A 13,070-nucleotide genomic window follows, 5' to 3' on the forward strand; every position below is an offset into this window, starting at 1 on the left:
AGAGTAAAATAAGATCTCCTGACTTTACAAATATGACTTTAATACCATGAGTAAAACAGTATGTCCTGACTTCACAAATATGGCTTTCATGCCAAGAGCAAAATATATGCCATGACTTTACAAATATGACTTTCATACCATGAGTAAAACAGTATATCCTGACGTCACAAATATAACTTTCATACCACGAGTAAAACTGTATGCCCTGACTTCACTAATATGACTTTCATACAAACTTTTTTAAACAGTATGTCCTTACTTCTCTTTCATACAAAGAATAAAATAGCATGTCCTGCTTTCATACATAAGAATTTTAAGAATGCCTTGGGAGACGGTGCCTCCAAATGTATCCATTAAATGTTACAAACTGCGCTGATTATCATAGATTAACATTAAATGATATAAATTACCTTCATTATCATAGATTGACATTAACGTTTATAATCTGCCCAGATTATTATAGATTAGCATTCTTTTATTTTAGCGGGTGATGTTATTCCCATTTCCCAGTTTCTTTCCTTTGCTGGTTCGGGGATGTAGAAGAGCTTCATGCGCCCTAGCAAATGTCGTTAGAGGCGACTAATCGAAATAAACTTATTTTGTACCCTGTGATGTGTCATATATATATACAATGCTGTCGGGCATTTCTGCGCACCTAAGGTTTCCGTCACCAATAGTGAAGCAAAACGCATACCGAATTCGACCGATTGACGAAAATAAATTACTGGAATGCTTACCATTTGAAAAGAGGCAATTGTCACCAGAATATTCTGTTCAAAATAATATTAATGTTGTAAACACTGGATACCAACCCCGTGTTTTCTTGACTCGCGATGTGGCGGTCTATTCTGCGCCCAGCATTGAAAAGATGTAATGTTTATCCATCAGGCTATATAAATGAAATACATTACTTTGGACTGTTTCTGTCAGCAGTTCAGTCAAGTAATTAGGTCAGGTTTATAGCTAGTTTTACAAAATTCAACGTAGCAATGCCAATAAATGACATAGGATATTAAGTCAACTAAACCGATTTTGTAAAACAAAATTAGTAAAGTTCAACATTTTATTTAAAACAATAAGCTATTATGTGGAAGAAAAACAACAATGAATAGGATGTAATGTGTTTAAAACGTCTTGTTTATGGGCAAAAAATTACAAAAGAATTTAGAAACAGGCTATACGCCGGGGAATATTCTTGAGAATCCCGCTCTAGCGGCAAGTTGACACGTTGGGTACCAGACGATTTTGTATGTGTGGGACAATTTTCTTGCAAAATTGGAAACTTAGATTAAGATGCAGACTATCTGTAACGTATAAATTTCCATCTTTTATATTATGTATTTATTTGCATGATTCTAAAAGACACATAGTAAATAGAATAGTTTTGGCTAGAGGTTCAAGAAGGTCAAGGAGTGGGTATTCACGTTGCCATTTAGAAATCACATTTTCACATGCATTTCGAGTCGAAATGTGAGATATTTTTGTGCACTTTATACATATCACTTTTTTTTAATTACAGTACGATCTTTCTTTCTTGAAACAAAATGAATTTTTACCCAAAATAATCCAATGTTTAAAGAAATGACGCATCGTTGCGCAGAATTACCCGACGCGCAGAATTGACCGACAAGGTGGTATATATATATATATATATATATATATATATATATATATATATATATATATATATATATACACATGTTGTTATGTATATTAAATTTAATTATTTGTTTATTTTTTATTCATTACATGTTATTGTAATGTAATAGTGTTTACTGGACTTGTTTTTTTTTAAAAATTAAGTTCAGTTCTGATCGATTTTTATATTTTTTTTTTATTTCATTGATCTAAATACTTAATAATAGAAACATTGTATCTAGTTGATAACCTTAAAATCACTGACAGTTCTGGTAAACAACTTTTAAAAAAAATTATAATTCTTTCTCATAGTAAATAATCATTCAGTTGAGTCAAGATCAAACCTGAACTACGTGACGTGAGGCACGTGTTAATTCGTAAACAAACTTCTGTTTTTCTCCAGAAGAATGACCTCTTGACCCTCATTCGGGAATCTGTTTTGCATTTAGTTAGTCTTACAACTGTTATGATAAGAATCATATCAGTCGTGCCTTAACACTTGAGACGTCAAGTTGTTTTATGTTGTGTCCAGTTTGGGGCTGAAATTTTATTTTCTTCAACTTATTGAATTCAAGTCATTGTTTTCCCTGGAAATACAAAAGTGCTGTAAATTAATTCTTGGACAAAGACATTTACCGGAATTTATACGGAATTCAAAACCTGGAGTAATATTTTCGATGTTTCAACAAGACACTGTTGACACATCAGTATATGGCATACGTTATCGCCTTCCATCTTGGATTTTCATCGGGATTTGAAATGTGATTCACTTAGAACTTTTCATTGATAGGACTTGTGTTTTCTAATTCTTGGATAACAATTTGGATTTAATTCGCAATACCGTAAGTTCTGTTGCTTTTACTTTGAAGTCTAGGGAAATAAATTGTTTGCTAAGTTTTACAAAGCTTGTTGTCTTCACTCTTTTCTGTTACTTATTTTAAGAGCAAAGACTCGTAACAATATATATATATATATATATATATATATATATATATATATATATATATATATATATATATATATATATATCTGTGTGTGTGTGTGTTTAAAATCACTATATTTTAAGGATTTCTACACCAGTGTAACTTTTTCTTTGCTCCATATCTCTTTTGGGTGGATGCAGACACTTAATTGGCACTATATAGCCAGGATAGAGCTGTTGTGCCATTAAACCGTTATACATACATACATGCATACATACATACATACATACACCACTTTATGTGGTTTGTATTTGAGGTCGTGTCAATTTTTCCACCAAGAAATAAATATGCATAATTGTAGAATTTTTATGGGAAATTAATTCTCTACCGAGAATTAGCTTCATTTATTTTGAATTAATGCTTGACTCTTGAGAAATTTTGAATTCTTTGCCTAACCAGATATTTCTAATCTGTACTGACGGATTGGAGGATCTCTGACATCAAAATGCCACCAGGAGCAAATAGAAAACTTACCACTTAGTGGTATAACTCTCAGTAACTCAGAGACAGATTCAGCCTACTTCCTGTTGCAGTGTGACCTCTCCTGGAAATGTGCCATGCTGCCTATCATACAATTCCCATAGCAACGAATATACTCAGATAATAAAACGACATGACCTCACCCAGAAGAAAGTTGCAGTCCACTTGTACAACAGGTGGTGGTAGCTCAATGGACGCTAATACCAAGTTCAAGTCCCAGTTGGGGGGCAAGAAGACGTTTCCTCAAACATCCATTGGCATAATTGGTGGACATGATGTTAAAACTGCGTGCCGTTGGTAAGATCGGAACGTTGCATGTCGATCTACTGTGCAGAAACGTCACCACCTATGCAGGTAAAAGCTACCTTCTATATTTGTTTTTAAAGTTTAGGAGCTTATTGCCAAAACGAAGGCTCTCGACGCATCCCGACGTATGCAGTTATAATCAGCAACATGAACGCCTCTCAGAGCATGTCGGAAAGAATTACCTTATTGCTCAAAGGAAGTTCATTGCCCGATGTCTCATCTAGCACGTACGGATGCGCTTGAAACATGTAACTTATTGAATTAGGACCATAGGCTTCATTTCTCAATTCTGCTACAGACAAGCAGAAAGACAGACAGACAGATACATACATACATACATACGTAAGTACGTTCGTAGGTAGGTAGGTAGTGTTCTAGAAACGCCATTCTTCTGAATTTGTTTGCTAAATGATGGATGGATGGATGGTCCAGAAACGTCATTCTTCTGAATTTGTTTGCCAAATGTTGGAAAAGATAGTTACAGTATCTAAAAAGACTGTCAACTGTAAATGTATTACGGAAATTTCCACACAAATAGAAACCGCATTCTGAACTGAAAATTTGCAACGCCCAGTGGTCTACGAACAGATAAACATAATAACGGTTACAAAGTTGAATATTTCGATGCAATCACGAACTAAGCAAGCTGCAGAATCAGACATAATACACATATAATAATTTCCCAAAGAACAATAATTATTTTTAATTGTAAAATGTATTTGAATTTTCCAGTGGATCATGTACAATTAATTTTGTGAGACTACTGATAGTTTCCTCTTAGATTATGCTGTAGAGAAGGACAGGTGACAGCCAGGAGCATTGAGCACCAGTCAAATTATATTCTGCACAGATGTAATATAACATTTTTTAAACAATGTACTTTAAAACTGATAATGTGATTATATCACTTGTCTCTGTTCAACAGATCAACAAGATATCATTATCGCAAATTACTACATTTTAATCGTTTAAAAGCGGAGATGGGACATTGACCTTGAAGTCCAATATTTCCTTTTCGTATTTTCAATATGCCATCGTATTTTAAAAAATCTTTTTGTAACATTTTACAAGATTTATTCCGATGACTTCATACTAATTAGTATACTTAAACAGAAACACATACTTCTGTCCCATGAAGACAGAAAATTTTAATTTGAAAATTATTACCAGTATATAATACGCAGAGAGTTTCGTTTTGTTTATTGATTTATGGCACAGTATATCAAGTGAGTTATTCATTGCCGAGGCAATTGGAATAAACAACTTACACAAGAAAACTCCATGGTAGCAGACCCGAGCTGGTCGCTCCGTAGGATTCGAACCCGCACCCATTCTTTCGTAAGTCCAGCACGATAACCACTGAGCCACTGCAGCTTCTGACTCAGTCGCCTCTATGACGCATTGGAGAGCGCATCATGCCTATTATACATCCTCGAGTCTGCATGGGGTAGCCCATAGAGTGTATACCTTATCAAAACTCGTATACGTTTGTTAGCAGTCATTTACAATACATCACTAGTACTTTCGCAAACGATTTTCGAAACAATATCAGCAGTCGAACGTCGAAAAATATTGTTCTGTCAGCAAAAGCAACATCAACATTTGACGTATATAGATATTGGTATATTTCATTTTAAATACTGATGGTAGATTTATGAATGAGTTAAGCACTGTTGTATATACCTTTTCCTAGCGAAATTTGGTCTTTAGCATACTACAAATTTTGGATTAAGCAGCGAACCATTATATGTGTGTGTGTGTCTGTGTGTGTCTGTGTGTGTGTGTGTGTGTGTGTGTGTCTGTTTCTTGTCAAAAAGTAAAGCATCAATCAATTAAAGAATGGGAAAAAATATTACTTACCCTATCTTCTGAGATTTTATTTCATGAATGGATGTATGCTATCACTCGAAGCGACACAGCTGTTCTTATATTTTTAAAAATGCCTTTTGACTTCGTATGTTGGTAAGCCGACTTAATCCAGAGTTCCTCTTGCGCACGCCATTACCAAAAAAAAAACTATTCTAACCGTGCCTAGTGCCAATACAACCTCTTTCAGTGTCAGTCACTCACGAAGGAAAACATTGCAAGTCTGGTTATCTAATTCGCTTAAACTATAAAGAATGCTGCTGATAATGTTTAAAATAAATGATTACGGTTGTTCAAATTTCTTGATATCATTTTGCTCCGCTTATCTTGCTAGTGGGAAAACGGCTTCTTTCCCGCGAATTCCATTGATGTATGGTATCGTTCAGCAGAGCGGTATCTGATTCATATTATCTAACTTGGCTAAATCTGAGCAAGAAAGCCATCAACCGTCCAAGACCCTATTAGGATTCGGTGATGATGTGTAACCCACATATCTGATTTTCACTGAATATTATATAAAATTCGAAACGTTAATAATATAAAAAAAACGTGATTTTTTTCTTCAGAATTCTTTGAAATTATCTTTTTTAAACCAAAATCATGGTTGTAAAAAGAAACTGATGCACTAGGGCACAAGTCTGAAACAAAATGTACCGATGACAGTCCATAAAAGTGGGATATTAACTTGGCTTAAAACTACTATCAATGTCTCCTTCTTACAAACTCCAAAAAGAACAAGAGAAAAAAAAATTATGCGTAACTGCCTATAGCAGCATTCATTTGCACATTTTTCTGTGCTTTTGGGACGTTCGTAAAATAAAATGCACATTTAAACAGAAAGCAAATAACACATGAGTGAAGCAGAATCTTGGCTTACGAGCTGAGAAAAGAACAAAAAACGAATTTATGGTTCTAACGACATCTTAAGAAAGTCTGGCAGAACTGGACGATTAGAGACTGCTAATAGAAGAACAAGATTCCAATTTTAGCGATCAGTCATCCATGCTATTGGATTTGTTACGAAAATGATAAACATTACATTATAATTGAAACGTGAAGTCGCATGCCAACGGAAATTATATTTAAGGAAGTGAAAATTGCACTCGTTTTCCAAGGGAGCAATCAGTTCCAGTTTTCCCATTACGGCGCTGGCAGAGGTGATCAACCAGTGATAATATACGAGGTGCTGAAGGGGGAGTAAATATGAATCTTCGTGTAATAGAGTTCTCATTCCATTCAACTAAGTGTTAAATACTTGTGATCAAGTACCGTGTAAAATGCAAACACAAAAATACATACGTGATTTGTTCAGAGCAGGAGGAAAGAATGCATTTGAAATAGCACAGTAAAATATCGAGGCCGTGAAAATTTCATACACCATATGACTCACGCTCTTACGTTCGACTTGGAACGAAACAGCATAACTGTGTGTGTGTACGTACGTATGTACGTATGTTTGTGTGTGCATGTGTGTGTGTATATATATATATATATATATATATATATATATATATATATATATATATATATATATATATATATATATGTATGTATGTATGTATGTATGTATGTATGTATTAATTTGTGCGTTTCAAACTCTTAATGTCCTGAAATATTAGGTTCCATTAGAATCGAATAGACTCTTGAGAATATCAGTCAAAATAGTTGCCTTCACTAAGAGAAATTCGAGAAAATTTTCCATTAAAAGCTACGTAAAGATGCAAAACGATTAAATGTTTGTCCTACTGTTCACTGTACGAGATAGACTCGTTTGCAATCTATAAATGAATAGCACGCGTTCGCGTTCACAAATATTTTCTGCAGAAGAAGATAAAGTCTTTTGATCTGAAGCAGGTTATCTTTCTTCCACGAATACTGAAATTGAAACAAAAATGGTCTCAAGAACTTACAAACTGGACATACAGTCGGTCGGTTTTATAAATCAGTTGTATGCTGTCTCTATTCCGCTTAATTAACATTCTAAGAATAACGTTTATATTAATATACTGGAAAACATCAATTGATGGCTAAGTGGAGATGCCTATTTGTGGATGATGTTGTAATTTGCAATCACTGTTTTTTTTAAAAATGTTTTCATGTATCATGAAATGTAATTCCCAAGTTAACAAGAATAGGATAATAGAACTGAGATAGTAGAAAACAGGAAGAAACGGTAACAAGAATTTGGTTAAAAATAATTGATTCATATTCTAGCAGTTGGCAGAAAACTATCCTCCACCATTTCAAATATTTTTCGATCGTTATCTTTGGTTTGCTATAATTATACCTTCAATAGTTAGAAGTGTATACGTCTTTGTTTAGTCTTGTATTTCAGTTCAAGAACTCTCGTGTCTAAGACAGATATCGAAAACCCACGGATTTCTCCAGACATTCCAGATTCCTGCAATTTAAAGTCCATTCACTGCCATCATTTCCGCTTCCGCATTAATTCTTCTGTTTTGAGAACTTGTCTTTCTTTGCGTTTTAAGAAATTAAATAACGCGATTTAATCTTCACACCATGCTCCTCAATTAAGATTTGGTATACATTTTTAGCTCACCCACCCATGAGGCCATGCGACGTTCAAGGTATGGTCCTTCGACTGTCGTACATTTCATTTCTTCTCAACAATCACTTGACCAATATGAATATGATTTTACAATAAGTATTCTGGCATCAAGGCCTTTCATATTTGTTTGAAGGACAATGATCTAAAAAAATTACTACAAATGGAAATCAACAAAATGTGACCAAATTTAACAGAAACCTTCCCTGCGCAGCATATTTAAATTTTATAAAGTTAAGACAATCAGCCATCATGTGTGACCGCCGTTACTAATAACAGAAAAAAACTCTTTTAGAAGACTTCTTCACAAATATCGCTCAACAGAATTTTACTAAATTTTACGTAAAGAATCCTTTTCTAATGGACTTTCATGATTATACTAATATCCTATAAAATATGGACTGTTCGTAAAAATAAAATAAAAATATTTAAACGACTTCACAAAAACCACTTAATTAAAGTTTATCAAATTTGCCAGGAACATTTAACATGAAGGTATTGTAAAGCTGTACGAATGATACCGATCAGCCAACAAATATGTCCTTCGGTACCAGAAGAAGAAAGAAAAAAGAAAGTTTTGAACGACTTCTCACAAAATGTTTAGCAAAATTTGACCAATAGCATTCTAACATTAAGTGTTTCTCAAATTTGTATAAATGATGTAGATTCACTGCCAAACATGACCGCCGTTAATAAAATAAAATGTTCTTTAAATGACTTATACTCAAAATACACCGAATAGAATTTGACCAAATTTGAAAGAAAGCTTCGAGACCACAAGGGCATTAAAATTATTTGCAAACTATACCAATCTCCCATTAAAATATGGCTGCCGTTACTAAAAATAGAAAAACAATCATTTATTTTTTTAAAAATTGTTTGACAGAATTTTATAAATTCTAACACATAGAGTCCTACATTAAAGGCCTAAAAGGTTTATACAAATGATCATCAAATATGGCCATCGTCACTAAATATAAAACCACTTGCATAACTGTAACTTAAAAAGAAAAGTCCAACGAAAACTGGAGCAACTTTAATCGAGTGCGTCCTGGCATAGAATCACTACAATGTTGGACAAATGATACTCATATGCCATTTAATATGGATTAAGATACAATAACTAAAGAAATCTTTAAATATTTACTTTCATGACATATCCAATCAACAGTATTGGAGGAAATTACACAGAAAGCATCGAAATGAACCCGATTTGACAACCAAATGCTTCTGCGTTCGTCAATCAGACAGATATTAACCAGGTGAACGATCTAACGACCACTTGTACCTCTTATTTGATGGTGAGTCAGTATATTCGCCGATGCCAAATAAACAGAATTACAATATAAGCATCGTGGAAAGTTCGTAACTTATAAGAAAGCTAAGCTTTCCTCTATTAGTTTGGAGACACTTCCTGACCTGCCCAATGTCCTTTTCTTTTATTTGGATCGGTGAAATTTTATCTTTATTGTTTAAAGTTATATTTAAAAACAAAAGTTGCTTGTATATACTTGAAACGTATCGATATCGACGAAATGGAATATAGTTACACCTATTAAAGAGTGGGAAAATATTTTTTCTCTGGTCTTAATTTATTTTTATTGCAATTGGCACAACTTGCTAACTTCTCGGCAAATAGCGATGAAAACTGCGTACTTTGCGAGGTGTTCTATCAGTCTGATTAAATTTTATCCACAAGAATATTGAATGTGGATGTAAAAGATAAACGTGCTTGTCGGTAGTATTAGTTGTCCACATGGCGCATAGTAAAAGACAGACCAGCCCTAGTCCGTTGTATTAGCTGTCTACAAGTGACATGGTAAAAGATAGACCCGCCCTAGTCTGTTGTATTAGCTGTTTACAAGTGAGATGGTAAAAGATAGACTTGTCCTAGTCTGTTGTATTAGCTGTCTACAAGTGACATGGTAAACAATAGACCCACCCTAGTCCGTTGTATTAGCTGTCTACAAGTGACATGATTAAAGATAGACCTGCACTAGTCCGTTATATTATCTGTCTACAAGTGGTATGGTAAATGATAGAAATGCCCAGTACGTTATATAAGTTACCCATACGTGACATGGTAAAAGATGGACTTGCAGATTTCGTTGTATTATCTGTCAACAAGTAGCGTGGCAAAAGATAGATATGCCATAGTCCCTTGAATTAGCTGTCTACAAGTGACATGGTAAACAAAATATGGCATAGTCTGTTGTATTATCCGTCTGCAAACTTTAGTCGCATGGCAAAGATAAGTCATTATATTAGCTTTCTATAAGTGGTATGGTAAATGATAGGGCTGCCCAGTTCGTTGTATTAGCTGTGCAGTATTAAGTGTCCGCAAGTTGCATGACAGGCATAATCCATTTTCTTAGCTGTCCACAAGTTGCATGATAAATGATTGACCTGACTAGTATGTTATATTAACTGTCTACGGGTGGCATGGTAAATAATAGACTTGTCCAGTCCGTTTAATTTTATGTCGACAAATGGCACGGTAAACAAAAGATATGCCATAGTCAGTTGTATCGGCTGTCCACAAACTTGAGCTGCATGGTGAAATATAGTCCATTGTGTTAGCTTTCCACAAGTGGCGTGGTAAATGATAGATCCTCTAAGTCCATTTTATAAGCTGTCCACAAGTAGTATGATGAATGACAGACCTGCCTCGTCCGTTGTATTAGCTGTCCAAAAATGGCATGATACATGATAGACCTGTCCAATCCGTTGTATTGGTTGTTCATGAGTGGCACGGTAAACAACAGACATGCCATGGTCTGTTGAATTAGCCGTCCATACGTCTAGGTTGCATGGCTAAAAATAAAGCTGTCTCAATCCATTGTATTACATGTCTATAAGTGACATGGAAAAAGACAGATATGTTATAGTCCGTTGTATTAGCTGTCCACGGGTATTTTAACTGAATGTCACCGGTCCAGTTAATTCAGGGTATACCATGGTATTGACCGTACTGACCACTGGTGTCCTTGGACAAGACACGAGAACAATGTTCGTGTGTGTGTGTGTGTGTGTGTGTGTGTGTGTGTGTGTGTGTTGAATTTTCAACACAGCTTAACAAAATTTCATTCATATCGTTACGATGTCTGCAGTGTGGCAGTTTATAGTGATGTCTAGCACTGGGGCATCATGCTGCAGACATATAGCATCAAGTCTCAACCAGTCACATTATATTATTACCAGGCCGACCATTCCTAACACTGAGCGCCAAGCGAGGCAGCTGCTAGTTCCGTGTTTACAAGTCTTTGGTACGAATCGGCTCTAACCCGCGACCTCCCGCATCTGAAGCGGACGCTCTAACCACTCAAGCCACCTAAGCCGTTACAATGTTCATGCGGTCCTTCTTTCCCTGATATAAATAGCCTTGAAAACAGAAAAGAACCGGGTACTCTGGTTGAGAACTCACAACGTCTTGAAGCCGGAGTAGACAAAAACAAATATGGTGGAACTTGTCAAGCGTTAATCCGCCATCTTTATTTTCTCGAGTAGTTGGAGAAAGCATATCCAGGAGCCAGCAAGAACATGTGAGAATTTGTTCTTGGTGTATGGGCGAAATACCAGCACAAGTCGCCCAAAGACGCCCCTGGTGGTAAGGTTATGTACATGTCTACAGGGAACGACAAGTGACAGTACATAACCTGCAAATTCGAGGGAATGCTCCAACCTGACAAGAAGTTATTTTATTCAAGTTTTAATCAAAGAATGAAATAGATAAACTTAAGGTTTTAATGCAAGAGCCATTGGTTCTGCATCTTCTATCCTCAGAATATTTATCGTAATGCAGAGAAGAAAGACCCTTATATATACATTTTTTGTTTGTTTATTGTTGTTTTTATATTTTTCATGTATATTTTGTAATTTTGTGATTTATCTTTTTACGTAATTAGCTTTACCTTTTATAAGCCGAGTTCGAGGAATTCTGAATTAAAAAAAAAGAACTTGTTATTTATATCTGCCCCGTATATAGTGCACGAACGTTTTGCGAACAATTTAAATATTACAGATCTGGATATCGAAAACAATTATGGCAGACGTACAAAAATGTCTATCCGGATGAAAATAATTTGGCGTGAAATTTAGGAGATAATTCACACCAGTGGATATTTTCCATGCGAAATAGATGGTGATTAGCAATAAGTATATTATCCAATCAACAGGCCTGTCATTGCTATCAAATCTCGTGCAGTGCCTAGCAACAGGGTAAATCATAACATTCCTGTGCCACTGTTCATTCAAGAAGAAACAGTTGGTAATTTGTTTATCAGACAGCACCATCTTCGCTAAGTAAATGCGTAGTATATTTACTAGAATGCCTCGTATTCAAACAGTTAAAATGTAGATATCGTTAGCTTCGTAGAAAGTTATTCTGGATTAGCAATGTTGATGTCACTTCCCCACCACATCTGTAAGAACTATTTTAAGTTAAGAAACGTTCGTTCGATAGTCGCAATTAAGCAGTCTAAACACTAAATGTAAATCCACGATTCAGATTACACCGTAAAGCAATTCTAGCTCGATGAATTATCAATTCAAACTTGGTGAATGTGGTCGACCACACCAAAGTCCTAGATTATTTTCTATATAGTCAAACTCCTAGAGTGACCTATACCTGCGGAGTTTGCTACACAATGCGGAATTCCGGATTTTACGCTGGAAATTGTATGTATATTAAGCATATTCTATATGAACAAGAGTGCCGTAAAGTTTGAACAGTCAACTATGCTGGCACTTGAAAGGCATAGTTGACTGGAGTTCATTGATCAATAAGTCTCCGTAAACACGATATTAACTCCAAGATATGGGGCCCCGAGTGGTCTAAAGCGCTCACCGTTCCGGATCACTGCCATCTCACCTCTGTCTGCGTGGGTTCGAGTCCAAGGATCGGCTAGCGTGGGTACGTGGGAAAGCCTGTCAGTAGCTTCTCGTGGGTCGGTAGTTCTTCCCTGGGTTTTCCAGGATTCTTCCTCCACCAGTTATACTGGCCGCCATGTATAGCCTATCTTGTGCTGAAAATGGCATTAAACCCTAGAACAACAACAACAACTCAAGATATAAGGTCTTGAACTAACCTTACAGCGCAGAAACCATTATTTTCTTTTCAGTCATACCTGAACCATACCTCTGACTTTTAGACTTCAGAACCATTCTTTTTTCACTCCAAGTGCAAGCCGTCCCAAACGTTTGGTTAAGGAACGTAACACTGGAACAAAGTT

The 13,070-nt window shown here is 35.5% G+C and overlaps 1 protein-coding gene across 2 annotated transcripts in view; it reads right to left on the reverse strand.

Moving 5' to 3' along the window:
• LOC149775212 (sodium-dependent dopamine transporter-like) overlaps positions 1–5,611 on the reverse strand; it is a 178,817-nt gene extending 173,206 nt beyond the window's left edge. Inside the window, exon 1 of one of the 2 annotated variants that reach the window (XM_089943045.1) lies at positions 5,268–5,611. The gene's annotated coding sequence lies outside the window, so the exon portion shown is untranslated. Of the gene's footprint in view, positions 1–737; positions 868–5,267 lie in introns of those variants that run through there. The other variant, XM_089943047.1, reaches the window with a different exon arrangement.
• Between the last annotated feature and the right edge of the window lie 7,459 nt (positions 5,612–13,070).

Source organism: Sinohyriopsis cumingii, chromosome 19 (assembly GCF_028554795.1).
Source record: "Sinohyriopsis cumingii isolate HCF-2022 chromosome 19, ASM2855479v2, whole genome shotgun sequence".
NCBI classification, from domain to species: Eukaryota; Metazoa; Mollusca; class Bivalvia; order Unionida; family Unionidae; genus Sinohyriopsis; species Sinohyriopsis cumingii.